Genomic DNA, 15,000 nt, shown 5'->3' on the forward strand with positions numbered 1-15,000 from the left:
CGGGAGCAGACGGGCGACCGGGGATGGGGGGCGTACGCGGGCGGGCGCCGGGAGAAGACGGCCCGTCCGGGGTCGAATCTCGGCCTGTGTTTTCGGAGCCGGCCGGGCATCACGCTCCCTCCTTGGATGGACAACATTCGTAGTTGACACTTTGTGTCATTTTATCCGAGCGGGCGGGCGCCTCGAGAGGCGGACCGTCCGGGGCGACTCTCGGCCTGTGTTTTCGGAGCCGGCCGGGCCTCACGCTCCCTCCTTGGATGGACAACATTCGTAGTTGACACTTTGTGTCATTTTATCCGAGCGGACGGGCGCCGCGAGGCGGACCGTCCGGGGCGACTCTCGGCCTGTGTTTTCGGAGCCGGCCGGGCATCACGCTCCCTCCTTGGATGGACAACATTCGTAGTTGACACTTTGTGTCATTTTATCCGAGCAGACGGGCGCCGCGAGGCGACCGTCCGGGGCGACTCTCGGCCTGTGTTTAAGGAGCCGGCCGGGCATCACGCTCCTTCCTTGGATGGACAACATTCGTAGTTGACACTTTGTGTCATTTTATCCGAGCGGGCGGGCGCCGCGAGGCGGACCGTCCGGGGCGACTCTCGGCCTGTATTTAAGGAGCCGGCCGGGCATCACGCTCCTTCCTTGGATGGACAACATTCGCAGTTGACACTTTGTGTCATTTTATCCGAGCAGACGGGCGCCGCGAGGCGGACCGTCCGGGGCGACTCTCGGCCTGTGTTTTCGGAGCCGGCCGGGCATCACGCTCCCTCCTTGGATGGACAACATTCGTAGTTGACACTTTGTGTCATTTTATCCGAGCAGACGGGCGCCGCGAGGCGGACCGTCCGGGGCGACTCTCGGCCTGTGTTTAAGGAGCCGGCCGGGCATCACGCTCCTTCCTTGGATGGACAACATTCGCAGTTGACACTTTGTGTCATTTTATCCGAGCAGACGGGCGCCGCGAGGCGGACCGTCCGGGGCGACTCTCGGCCTGTGTTTTCGGAGCCGGCCGGGCATCACGCTCCCTCCTTGGATGGACAACATTCGTAGTTGACACTTTGTGTCATTTTATCCGAGCAGACGGGCGCCGCGAGGCGACCGTCCGGGGCGACTCTCGGCCTGTGTTTAAGGAGCCGGCCGGGCATCACGCTCCTTCCTTGGATGGACAACATTCGCAGTTGACACTTTGTGTCATTTTATCCGAGCAGACGGGCGCCGCGAGGCGGACCGTCCGGGGCGACTCTCGGCCTGTGTTTTCGGAGCCGGCCGGGCATCACGCTCCCTCCTTGGATGGACAACATTCGTAGTTGACACTTTGTGTCATTTTATCCGAGCAGACGGGCGCCGCGAGGCGACCGTCCGGGGCGACTCTCGGCCTGTGTTTAAGGAGCCGGCCGGGCATCACGCTCCTTCCTTGGATGGACAACATTCGTAGTTGACACTTTGTGTCATTTTATCCGAGCGGGCGGGCGCCGCGAGGCGGACCGTCCGGGGCGACTCTCGGCCTGTATTTAAGGAGCCGGCCGGGCATCACGCTCCTTCCTTGGATGGACAACATTCGCAGTTGACACTTTGTGTCATTTTATCCGAGCAGACGGGCGCCGCGAGGCGGACCGTCCGGGGCGACTCTCGGCCTGTGTTTTCGGAGCCGGCCGGGCATCACGCTCCCTCCTTGGATGGACAACATTCGTAGTTGACACTTTGTGTCATTTTATCCGAGCAGACGGGCGCCGCGAGGCGGACCGTCCGGGGCGACTCTCGGCCTGTGTTTAAGGAGCCGGCCGGGCATCACGCTCCTTCCTTGGATGGACAACATTCGCAGTTGACACTTTGTGTCATTTTATCCGAGCAGACGGGCGCCGCGAGGCGGACCGTCCGGGGCGACTCTCGGCCTGTGTTTTCGGAGCCGGCCGGGCATCACGCTCCCTCCTTGGATGGACAACATTCGTAGTTGACACTTTGTGTCATTTTATCCGAGCAGACGGGCGCCGCGAGGCGACCGTCCGGGGCGACTCTCGGCCTGTGTTTAAGGAGCCGGCCGGGCATCACGCTCCTTCCTTGGATGGACAACATTCGTAGTTGACACTTTGTGTCATTTTATCCGAGCGGGCGGGCGCCGCGAGGCGGACCGTCCGGGGCGACTCTCGGCCTGTGTTTAAGGAGCCGGCCGGGCATCACGCTCCTTCCTTGGATGGACAACATTCGCAGTTGACACTTTGTGTCATTTTATCCGAGCAGACGGGCGCCGCGAGGCGGACCGTCCGGGGCGACTCTCGGCCTGTGTTTTCGGAGCCGGCCGGGCATCACGCTCCCTCCTTGGATGGACAACATTCGTAGTTGACACTTTGTGTCATTTTATCCGAGCAGACGGGCGCCGCGAGGCGGACCGTCCGGGGCGACTCTCGGCCTGTGTTTAAGGAGCCGGCCGGGCATCACGCTCCTTCCTTGGATGGACAACATTCGCAGTTGACACTTTGTGTCATTTTGTTCGGCCTGTGTTTAAGGAGGCGGCCGTCCTCCACTCGGTCCGTGTTTAAGGAGCGACACTCGCGCTCCGGTTCGGCCTGTATTTAGGGAGGCGGCCGTCCTCCGCTTGGTCTGTGTTAAGGGCGACACTCGGTCCATGTTTGAGGAGCCTGGCCCTGACGCTCCTCTCCGGCCTGTGTTTAAGGAGGCGGCCGTCCTCCCCTTGGTCTGTGTTAAGGGCGACACTCGGTCCATGTTTGAGGAGCCTGGCCCTGACGCTCCTCTCCGGCCTGTGTTTAAGGAGGCGGCCGTCCTCCCCTTGGTCTGTGTTAAGGGCGACACTCGGTCCATGTTTGAGGAGCCTGGCCCTGACGCTCCTCTCCGGCCTGTGTTTAGGGAGGCGGCCGTCCTCCCCTTGGTCTGTGTTAAGGGCGACACTCTGTCCATGTTTGAGGAGCCTGGCCCTGACGCTCCTCTCCGGCCTGTGTTTAAGGAGGCGGCCGTCCTCCCCTTGGTCTGTGTTAAGGGCGACACTCGGTCCATGTTTGAGGAGCCTGGCCCTGACGCTCCTCTCCGGCCTGTGTTTAAGGAGGCGGCCGTCCTCCCCTTGGTCTGTGTTAAGGGCGACACTCGGTCCATGTTTGAGGAGCCTGGCCCTGACGCTCCTCTCCGGCCTGTGTTTAAGGAGGCGGCCGTCCTCCCCTTGGTCTGTGTTAAGGGCGACACTCGGTCCATGTTTGAGGAGCCTGGCCCTGACGCTCCTCTCCGGCCTGTGTTTAAGGAGGCGGCCGTCCTCCCCTTGGTCTGTGTTAAGGGCGACACTCGGTCCATGTTTGAGGAGCCTGGCCCTGACGCTCCTCTCCGGCCTGTGTTTAAGGAGGCGGCCGTCCTCCCCTTGGTCTGTGTTAAGGGCGACACTCGGTCCATGTTTGAGGAGCCTGGCCCTGACGCTCCTCTCCGGCCTGTGTTTAAGGAGGCGGCCGTCCTCCCCTTGGTCTGTGTTAAGGGCGACACTCGGTCCATGTTTGAGGAGCCTGGCCCTGACGCTCCTCTCCGGCCTGTGTTTAAGGAGGCGGCCGTCCTCCCCTTGGTCTGTGTTAAGGGCGACACTCGGTCCATGTTTGAGGAGCCTGGCCCTGACGCTCCTCTCCGGCCTGTGTTTAAGGAGGCGGCCGTCCTCCACTTCCTTCCATGCACCACCACATTCGCAGTTGACACTTTGCCATTTTTTCAGAGAGGTGACACTTAGTCGTTTTTTCGAAAGTTGACACTTAGTCGTTTTTTCGAAAGTTGACACTTTGCCGTTTTTTCAGAGAGGTGACACTTAGCCGTTTTTTCGAAAGTTGACACTTAGCCGTTTTTTCGAAAGTTGACACTTAGCCGTTTTTTCGAAAGTTGACACTTAGTCACTTTTTCGCCACAGTGACACCTCCAGCGCGTGCCACGGCGCTTTTCAGGTCTTCTATCCGACCTTGTGCTGTCGAGGACGGCGTGTCCGACGCCGTGGGGAGACCAGCACCATCTCCTCCATATTCGTAAACGGGGTGCTTTGGAAAACGGGGGGAAAGTCGATGAGTACACTGACTACTGGGACCATTTCATTGTACTCTGGCGCACCTGAAGACCAAAAAAGGTACTGCACCTTAGCCCGGGTACCTCACCCCCTGGTACCTCGAGGAGAACTTAGAAAAATTTCGACAAATTTTTGGTGAGCTCCAGGGAGAGAGGCTGATTTTTCGCTTTTTGAGGCCGACCGCCGAACCGGCGCGGGGCGGACTCACAAGCCCCGCAGAGCCGTGGGCACTTAGTCGTTTTTTCAGAGAGGCGACACTTAGTCGTTTTTTCAGAGGCGACACTTAGTCGTTTTTTCGAAAGTTGACACTTAGCCGTTTTTTCGAAAGTCGACACTTAGCCGTTTTTTTGGAAAGTTGACACTTAGTCGTTTTTTCGAAAGTTGACACTTAGTCGTTTTTTCGCCACAATTGGCTCTGAGCTCCAGGGGGAGAGCCTGGTTTTGCCTTATTTCAGGCCGGCTGGGGAACCGGCGCGGGTCGGATGCACGAGCCCGGCAGAGCCGTGGGCACTTAGAAAATTTTCGCCGATTAAGCTGGGACCTCCAGGCGGAGACCGGCATTCCTCGTCCTCGGGGTTCGACCCAGGAACCGGCGCTGGGCAGACGCCGTAGCCACGCAGAGCCGTGGGCACTTAGAAAATATTCGCCAAGTTGGCTCTGAGCTCCAGGCGGAGAGGCTGGTTTTGCCTTATATCAGGCCGGCTGGGGAACCGGCGCGGGTCGGATGCACGAGCCCGCAGAGCCGTGGGCACTTTGCCATTTTCTCAGAGTCGACACTTAGTCGTTTTTTCAGAGAGGCGACACTCTGTCGTTTTTTCGAAAGTTGACACTTTGCCGTTTTTTCAGAGAGGCGACACTTAGCCGTTTTTTCAGAGATGTGACACTTAGCCGTTTTTTCAGAGATGTGACACTTAGCCGTTTTTTCAGAGATGTGACACTTTGCCGTTTTTTCGAAAGTTGACACTTAGCCGTTTTTTCGAAAGTCGACACTTAGCCGTTTTTTCAGAGATGTGACACTTTGCCGTTTTTTCGAAAGTTGACACTTAGCCGTTTTTTCGAAAGTTGACACTTAGTCGTTTTTTCACAGATGTGACACTTAGAAACTTTTTGCCAAGTTGGCTGTGAGCTCCAGGAGGAGACCGTTATTTTTCGTCATTCGAGGCCGACTGCGGAACCGGCGCTGGGCGGACGCCAAAGCTCGGCAGGGCCGTGGGCACTTAGAAACTTTTTGCCAAGTTGGCTGTGAGCTCCAGGAGGAGACCGTTATTTTTCGTCATTCGAGGCCGACTGCGGAACCGGCGCTGGGCGGACGCCAAAGCTCGGCAGGGCCGTGGGCACTTAGAAACTTTTTGCCAAGTTGGCTGTGAGCTCCAGGAGGAGACCGTCATTTTTCGTCATTCGAGGCCGACTGCGGCACCGGCGCTGAGCGGACGCCAAAGCTCGGCAGGGCCGTGGGCACTTAGAAACTTTTTGCCAAGTTGGCTGTGAGCTCCAGGAGGAGACCGTTATTTTTCGTCATTCGAGGCCGACTGCGGAACCGGCGCTGGGCGGACGCCAAAGCTCGGCAGGGCCGTGGGCACTTAGAAACTTTTTGCCAAGTTGGCTGTGAGCTCCAGGAGGAGACCGTCATTTTTCGTCATTCGAGGCCGACTGCGGAACCGGCGCTGGGCGGATGCCAAAGCTCGGCAGGGCCGTGGGCACTTAGAAACTTTTTGCCAAGTTGGCTGTGAGCTCCAGGAGGAGACCGTTATTTTTCGTCATTCGAGGCCGACTGCGGAACCGGCGCTGGGCGGACGCCAAAGCTCGGCAGGGCCGTGGGCACTTAGAAACTTTTTGCCAAGTTGGCTGTGAGCTCCAGGAGGAGACCGTTATTTTTCGTCATTCGAGGCCGACTGCGGAACCGGCGCTGGGCGGATGCCAAAGCTCGGCAGGGCCGTGGGCACTTAGAAACTTTTTGCCAAGTTGGCTGTGAGCTCCAGGAGGAGACCGTCATTTTTCGTCATTCGAGGCCGACTGCGGCACCGGCGCTGAGCGGACGCCAAAGCTCGGCAGGGCCGTGGGCACTTAGAAACTTTTTGCCAAGTTGGCTGTGAGCTCCAGGAGGAGACCGTTATTTTTCGTCATTCGAGGCCGACTGCGGAACCGGCGCTGGGCGGACGCCAAAGCTCGGCAGGGCCGTGGGCACTTAGAAACTTTTTGCCAAGTTGGCTGTGAGCTCCAGGAGGAGACCGTTATTTTTCGTCATTCGAGGCCGACTGCGGAACCGGCGCTGGGCGGACGCCAAAGCTCGGCAGGGCCGTGGGCACTTAGAAACTTTTTGCCAAGTTGGCTGTGAGCTCCAGGAGGAGACCGTCATTTTTCGTCATTCGAGGCCGACTGCGGAACCGGCGCTGAGCGGACGCCAAAGCTCGGCAGGGCCGTGGGCACTTAGAAACTTTTTGCCAAGTTGGCTGTGAGCTCCAGGAGGAGACCGTTATTTTTCGTCATTCGAGGCCGACTGCGGAACCGGCGCTGGGCGGACGCCAAAGCTCGGCAGGGCCGTGGGCACTTAGAAACTTTTTGCCAAGTTGGCTGTGAGCTCCAGGAGGAGACCGTTATTTTTCGTCATTCGAGGCCGACTGCGGAACCGGCGCTGGGCGGACGCCAAAGCTCGGCAGGGCCGTGGGCACTTAGAAACTTTTTGCCAAGTTGGCTGTGAGCTCCAGGAGGAGACCGTTATTTTTCGTCATTCGAGGCCGACTGCGGAACCGGCGCTGGGCGGACGCCAAAGCTCGGCAGGGCCGTGGGCACTTAGAAACTTTTTGCCAAGTTGGCTGTGAGCTCCAGGAGGAGACCGTCATTTTTCGTCATTCGAGGCCGACTGCGGCACCGGCGCTGAGCGGACGCCAAAGCTCGGCAGGGCCGTGGGCACTTAGAAACTTTTTGCCAAGTTGGCTGTGAGCTCCAGGAGGAGACCGTTATTTTTCGTCATTCGAGGCCGACTGCGGAACCGGCGCTGGGCGGACGCCAAAGCTCGGCAGGGCCGTGGGCACTTAGAAACTTTTTGCCAAGTTGGCTGTGAGCTCCAGGAGGAGACCGTCATTTTTCGTCATTCGAGGCCGACTGCGGCACCGGCGCTGAGCGGACGCCAAAGCTCGGCAGGGCCGTGGGCACTTAGAAACTTTTTGCCAAGTTGGCTGTGAGCTCCAGGAGGAGACCGTTATTTTTCGTCATTCGAGGCCGACTGCGGAACCGGCGCTGGGCGGACGCCAAAGCTCGGCAGGGCCGTGGGCACTTAGAAACTTTTTGCCAAGTTGGCTGTGAGCTCCAGGAGGAGACCGTCATTTTTCGTCATTCGAGGCCGACTGCGGCACCGGCGCTGAGCGGACGCCAAAGCTCGGCAGGGCCGTGGGCACTTAGAAACTTTTTGCCAAGTTGGCTGTGAGCTCCAGGAGGAGACCGTTATTTTTCGTCATTCGAGGCCGACTGCGGAACCGGCGCTGGGCGGACGCCAAAGCTCGGCAGGGCCGTGGGCACTTAGAAACTTTTTGCCAAGTTGGCTGTGAGCTCCAGGAGGAGACCGTCATTTTTCGTCATTCGAGGCCGACTGCGGCACCGGCGCTGAGCGGACGCCAAAGCTCGGCAGGGCCGTGGGCACTTTGCCACTTTTTCGCCACAATTGGCTGTGAGCTCCAGGAGGAGACCGTTATTTTTCGTCATTCTAGGCCGGTTGCAGAACCGGCGCGGCTCGGATGCACGAGCCCGCAGAGCCGTGGGCACTTAGAAAAATTTCAGAGAGGCGACACTTTGCCATTTTTTCAGAGAGGTGACACTTAGTCGTTTTTTCGAAAGTTGACACTTAGCCGTTTTTTCGAAAGTTGACACTTAGTCGTTTTTTCGAAAGTTGACACTTAGTCGTTTTTTCGCCAAAGTGCCCACCTCCAGCGCGTGCCACGGCGCTTTCCAGGTCTTCTATCCGACCTTGTGCTGTCGAGGACGGCGTGTCCGACGCCGTGGGGAGACCAGCACCATCTCCTCCATACTCGTAAACGAGGTGCTTTGGAAAACGGGGGGAAAGTCGATGAGTACACTGACTACTGGGACCATTTCATTGTACTCTGGCGCACCTGAAGACCAAAAAAGGTACTGCACCTTAGCCCGGGTACCTCACCCCCTGGTACCTCGAGGTGAGCTCCAGGGAGAGAGGCTGATTTTTTGCTTTTTGAGGCCGACCACCGAACCGGCGCGGGGCGGACTCACAAGCCCCGCAGAGCCGTGGGCACTTAGTCGTTTTTTCGAAAGTTGACACTTAGTCGTTTTTTCGCCGATTTTGCTGGGACCTCCAGGCGAGGACCGGCGTTTTTCGTCTTCCGGGTCCGACCCGGGAACCAGCGCCGAGCGGACACATTCGCTCGCTAGTGCCGTTGGCACTTAGAAAATTTTTCGTTTGTCATGAGCTCCGGGCGGAGACCGGCGTTTTTCGTCTTCCGGGTCCGACCCGGGAACCAGCGCCGAGCGGACACATTCGCTCGCAAGTGCCGTTGGCACTTAGAAAATTTTTCGTTTGTCATGAGCTCCGGGCGGAGAGCGGCGTTTTTCGTCTTCCGGGTTCGACCCGGGAACCAGCGCCGAGCGGACACATTCGCTCGCTAGTGCCGTTGGCACTTAGAAAATTTTTCGTTTGTCATGAGCTCCGGGCGGAGACCGGCGTTTTTTGTCTTCCGGGTTCGACCCGGGAACCAGCGCCGAGCGGACACATTCGCTCGCTAGTGCCGTTGGCACTTAGAAAATTTTTCGTTTGTCATGAGCTCCGGGCGGAGAGCGGCGTTTTTCGTCTTCCGGGTTCGACCCGGGAACCAGCGCCGAGCGGACACATTCGCTCGCTAGTGCCGTTGGCACTTAGAAAATTTTTCGTTTGTCATGAGCTCCGGGCGGAGAGCGGCGTTTTTCGTCTTCCGGGTTCGACCCGGGAACCAGCGCCGAGCGGACACATTCGCTCGCTAGTGCCGTTGGCACTTAGAAAATTTTTCGTTTGTCATGAGCTCCGGGCGGAGAGCGGCGTTTTTCGTCTTCCGGGTTCGACCCGGGAACCAGCGCCGAGCGGACACATTCGCTCGCTAGTGCCGTTGGCACTTAGAAAATTTTTCGTTTGTCATGAGCTCCGGGCGGAGAGCGGCGTTTTTCGTCTTCCGGGTTCGACCCGGGAACCAGCGCCGAGCGGACACATTCGCTCGCTAGTGCCGTTGGCACTTAGAAAATTTTTCGTTTGTCATGAGCTCCGGGCGGAGACCGGCATTTTTCGTCATTCGAGGCCGACGGGGGAACCAGCCGGAGCGGACACGTTTGCTCGGAAGAGCCGTTGGCACTTAGAAAAAATTCCGTGTCTCGTGAGCTCCAGGGGGGACAGGCTGGTTTTATTCATCCGTAGCCGACATGGGAACCAGCGCGGAGCGGATTGGTGTTGCGCTGCCATATACCTCATCTCTCTCAAGAGTCCCCCCCTTATACGTGCCGATGGTGTTTTGGAAAACGGGGGGTAACTGGATGAGTACACTGACTAGTGGGACCAAGTACACTAATAGCCCCTGGTACCTAAAATGGAAGTATAGAGGCCGACTTTCGGGCAAGATCACGCCGGGTTAGGCTTCCAGGACCTCGGCTAAGCAATTTTAACGGGTTGCCCGGTTCTTTTTTGAACCAGCCCGGTTCTTTTTTTTTATCCAGCCCGGTTCTTTTTACACTTCCAGCTGGAGCTCGGGAGCGGCTTTTTGCACAAGATCACGCCGTGTTAGGCTTCCAGGACCTCAGCTAAGCAATTTTAACGGGTCGCCCGGTTCTTTTTTGATCCAGCCCGGTTCTTTTTTTTATCCAGCCTGGTTCTTTTTACACTTCCAGCTGGAGCTCGGGAGCGGCTTTTTGCACAAGAACACGCCGTGTTAGGCTTCCAGGACCTCGGCTAAGCAATTTTAACGGGTCGCCCGGTTCTTTTTTGATCCAGCCCGGTTCTTTTTTTTATCCAGCCTGGTTCTTTTTACACTTCCAGCTGGAGCTCGGGAGCGGCTTTTTGCACAAGAACACGCCGTGTTAGGCTTCCAGGACCTCGGCTAAGCAATTTTAACGGGTCGCCCGGTTCTTTTTTGATCCAGCCCGGTTCTTTTTTTTATCCAGCCTGGTTCTTTTTACACTTCCAGCTGGAGCTCGGGAGCGGCTTTTTGCACAAGATCACGCCGTGTTAGGCTTCCAGGACCTCGGCTAAGCAATTTTAACGGGTCGCCCGGTTCTTTTTTTTTATCCAGCCCGGTTCTTTTTTTATCCAGCCCGGTTCTTTTTACACTTCCAGCTGGAGCTCGGGAGCGGCTTTTTGCACAAGATCACGCCGTGTTAGGCTTCCAGGACCTCGGCTAAGCAATTTTAACGGGTCGCCCGGTTCTTTTTTGATCCAGCCCGGTTCTTTTTTTTATCCAGCCTGGTTCTTTTTACACTTCCAGCTGGAGCTCGGGAGCGGCTTTTTGCACAAGAACACGCCGTGTTAGGCTTCCAGGACCTCGGCTAAGCAATTTTAACGGGTTGCCCGGTTCTTTTTTGAACCAGCCCGGTTCTTTTTTTTATCCAGCCTGGTTCTTTTTACACTTCCAGCTGGAGCTCGGGAGCGGCTTTTTGCACAAGAACACGCCGTGTTAGGCTTCCAGGACCTCGGCTAAGCAATTTTAACGGGTCGCCCGGTTCTTTTTTGATCCAGCCCGGTTCTTTTTTTTATCCAGCCTGGTTCTTTTTACACTTCCAGCTGGAGCTCGGGAGCGGCTTTTTGCACAAGATCACGCCGTGTTAGGCTTCCAGGACCTCGGCTAAGCAATTTTAACGGGTCGCCCGGTTCTTTTTTTTATCCAGCCCGGTTCTTTTTTTTATCCAGCCCGGTTCTTTTTACACTTCCAGCTGGAGCTCGGGAGCGGCTTTTTGCACAAGATCACGCCGTGTTAGGCTTCCAGGACCTCGGCTAAGCAATTTTAACGGGTCGCCCGGTTCTTTTTTGATCCAGCCCGGTTCTTTTTTTTATCCAGCCTGGTTCTTTTTACACTTCCAGCTGGAGCTCGGGAGCGGCTTTTTGCACAAGAACACGCCGTGTTAGGCTTCCAGGACCTCGGCTAAGCAATTTTAACGGGTCGCCCGGTTCTTTTTTTTATCCAGCCCGGTTCTTTTTTTATCCAGCCCGGTTCTTTTTACACTTCCAGCTGGAGCTCGGGAGCGGCTTTTTGCACAAGATCACGCCGTGTTAGGCTTCCAGGACCTCGGCTAAGCAATTTTAACGGGTCGCCCGGTTCTTTTTTGATCCAGCCCGGTTCTTTTTTTTATCCAGCCCGGTTCTTTTTACACTTCCAGCTGGAGCTTGGGAGCGGCTTTTTGCACAAGAACACGCCGTGTTAGGCTTCCAGGACCTCGGCTAAGCAATTTTAACGGGTCGCCCGGTTCTTTTTTGATCCAGCCCGGTTCTTTTTTTATCCAGCCCGGTTCTTTTTACACTTCCAGCTGGAGCTCGGGAGCGGCTTTTTGCACAAGATCACGCCGGGTTAGGCTTCCAGGACCTCGGCTAAGCAATTTTAACGGGCCACCCGGTTCTTTTTTTTTATCCAGCCCGGTTCTTTTTTTTATCCAGCCTGGTTCTTTTTACACTTCCAGCTGGAGCTCGGGAGCGGCTTTTTGCACAAGATCACGCCGTGTTAGGCTTCCAGGACCTCGGCTAAGCAATTTTAACGGGTCGCCCGGTTCTTTTTTGATCCAGCCCGGTTCTTTTTTTTATCCAGCCTGGTTCTTTTTACACTTCCAGCTGGAGCTCGGGAGCGGCTTTTTGCACAAGAACACGCCGTGTTAGGCTTCCAGGACCTCGGCTAAGCAATTTTAACGGGTCGCCCGGTTCTTTTTTTTTATCCAGCCCGGTTCTTTTTTTATCCAGCCCGGTTCTTTTTACACTTCCAGCTGGAGCTCGGGAGCGGCTTTTTGCACAAGATCACGCCGTGTTAGGCTTCCAGGACCTCGGCTAAGCAATTTTAACGGGTCGCCCGGTTCTTTTTTGATCCAGCCCGGTTCTTTTTTTTATCCAGCCTGGTTCTTTTTACACTTCCAGCTGGAGCTCGGGAGCGGCTTTTTGCACAAGATCACGCCGTGTTAGGCTTCCAGGACCTCGGCTAAGCAATTTTAACGGGTCGCCCGGTTCTTTTTTGATCCAGCCCGGTTCTTTTTTTTATCCAGCCTGGTTCTTTTTACACTTCCAGCTGGAGCTCGGGAGCGGCTTTTTGCACAAGAACACGCCGTGTTAGGCTTCCAGGACCTCGGCTAAGCAATTTTAACGGGTCGCCCGGTTCTTTTTTTTATCCAGCCCGGTTCTTTTTTTATCCAGCCCGGTTCTTTTTACACTTCCAGCTGGAGCTCGGGAGCGGCTTTTTGCACAAGATCACGCCGTGTTAGGCTTCCAGGACCTCGGCTAAGCAATTTTAACGGGTCGCCCGGTTCTTTTTTGATCCAGCCCGGTTCTTTTTTTTATCCAGCCCGGTTCTTTTTACACTTCCAGCTGGAGCTTGGGAGCGGCTTTTTGCACAAGAACACGCCGTGTTAGGCTTCCAGGACCTCGGCTAAGCAATTTTAACGGGTCGCCCGGTTCTTTTTTGATCCAGCCCGGTTCTTTTTTTATCCAGCCCGGTTCTTTTTACACTTCCAGCTGGAGCTCGGGAGCGGCTTTTTGCACAAGATCACGCCGGGTTAGGCTTCCAGGACCTCGGCTAAGCAATTTTAACGGGCCGCCCGGTTCTTTTTTTTTATCCAGCCCGGTTCTTTTTTTTATCCAGCCTGGTTCTTTTTACACTTCCAGCTGGAGCTCGGGAGCGGATTTTTGCACAAGATCACGCCGTGTTAGGCTTCCAGGACCTCGGCTAAGCAATTTTAACGGGTCGCCCGGTTCTTTTTTGATCCAGCCCGGTTCTTTTTCCACTTCCAGCTGGAGCTCAGCAGCGGCTTTTTGCACAAGATCACGCCGGGTTAGGCTTCCAGGACCTCGGCTAAGCACTTCTAACGGGTCGCCCGGTTCTTTTTTTGAACCAGCCCGGTTCTTTTTACACTTCCAGCTGGAGCTCAGCAGCGGCTTTTTGCACAAGATCACGCCGGGTTAGGGTTCCAGGACCTCGGCTAAGCAATTTTAAAGGGCCGCCCGGTTCTTTTTTTGATCCAGCCCGGTTCTTTTTACACTTCCAGCTGGAGCTCAGCAGCGGCTTTTTGCACAAGATCACGCCGGGTTAGGCTTCCAGGACCTCGGCTAAGCACTTCTAACGGGCCCTGGTCCACCCCTGCCAGTGCATTTCAAAACTTGGCATTAATTTCGACCTAAGAGACGAAGTCTGATTTTTTTCTACCACTTGGGCGGCCTTTTTGCACCCAGAACACCCGCACCGGCACCATAAATTCGAAGGGTGCCGAGTGCGTCGGCGCAGATTCTGCGACGGAGTGACACTTCCCTCTTGTGGACATTCGGCGGTAGGTGAAATGCGCACTCGGTCTTCTCTTTTCTTTTCCTTCCAGTGAAACTTTGGCAACATTCTGCGAGCTGCTGGCTTCCAGAACCTCGGCCAAGCAGGTGGAGGATTTTTTTCCACTTCCAGCTGGAGGTGAGGAGGGACTTTTTGGGCAAGATCACGCCGACTTAGCAAGCAAGGTGGAAGTGCCAGCATGCTCCGTGGCTGGAAGTGTGGATGTGCCAGCACCCTCCCTGCCTATGGAAGTGTGGAGCTCCAGCACCCTCCCTGCCTATGGAAGTGTGGAGCTCCAGCACCCTCCCTGCCTATGGAAGTGTGGAGCTCCAGCACCCTCCCTGCCTATGGAAGTGTGGAGCTCCAGCACCCTCCCTGCCTATGGAAGTGTGGAGCTCCAGCACCCTCCCTGCCTATGGAAGTGTGGAGCTCCAGCACCCTCCCTGCCTATGGAAGTGTGGAGCTCCAGCACCCTCCCTGCCTATGGAAGAGCCACCTCCGCGGGCATGCTGCTCAACCACGCCGGCCCAGAGTTCCAGCCGCTCGGCTACACTCTCTCACAAGCCCCGCCTGGAGCTCCCCAGCCCGCCCCTGGTACCTCAACTACCGAGGCCAGCCGCTCGACCAGGCCGGCCCAGAGTTCCAGCCGCTCGGCTTCACTCTCTCACAAGCCCCGCCTGGAGCTCCCCAGCCCGCCCCTGGTACCTCAACTACCGAGGCCAGCCGCTCGACCAGGCCGGCCGAGAGTTCCAGCCGCTCGGCTTCACTCTCTCACAAGACCCGCCTGGAGCTCCCCGCCCCACCCCTGGTACCTCAACTACCGAGGCCAGCCGCTCGACCACGCCGGCGCAGAGTTCCAGCCGCTCGGATAAGCTCTGTCACTCACCCGCCGCGCAGCCACCGGTAACGGGGAAATGTCGCCGCCTGGCGGACACGCCCTTGTAAATGAATGGGCTTTCGCACTTAGTGCAATTTTCGCCAACTCTCTGACTGGAGCTATGGAAGTATGGAGCTATGGAGCCACCAGCCACCCAGGCTGGAGCTATGGAGCCATGGAGCTCTGGTGCTATGGAGCTATGGAGCTCTGGTGCTATGGAGCTATGGAGCTCTGGAGCTATGGAGCCCTGGAGCTCTGGAGGTATGGAGCTATGGTGCTATGGAGCTCTGAAGCCATGGAGCTCTGGTGCTATGGAGCTCTGGAGCTCTGGAGGTATGGAGCTCTGGAGGTATGGAGCTATGGAGCCCTGGAGCCCTGGAGCTATGGAGCCCTGGAGCTATGGAGCCCTGGAGCCCTGGAGCTATGGAGCCCTGGAGCTATGGAGCTATGGAGCCCTGGAGCTATGGAGCTATGGAGCTCTGGTGCTATGGAGCTATGGAGCTCTGGTGCTATGGAGCTATGGAGCTCTGGTGCTATGGAGCTATGGAGCTCTGGTGCTATGGAGCTATGGAGCTCTGGTGCTATGGAGCTATGGA

The sequence above is a fragment of the Syngnathus leptorhynchus genome, unplaced genomic scaffold (assembly GCF_054491065.1).
Source record: "Syngnathus leptorhynchus isolate UIUO unplaced genomic scaffold, UIUO_Slep HiC_scaffold_60, whole genome shotgun sequence".
NCBI classification, from domain to species: domain Eukaryota; kingdom Metazoa; phylum Chordata; class Actinopteri; order Syngnathiformes; family Syngnathidae; genus Syngnathus; species Syngnathus leptorhynchus.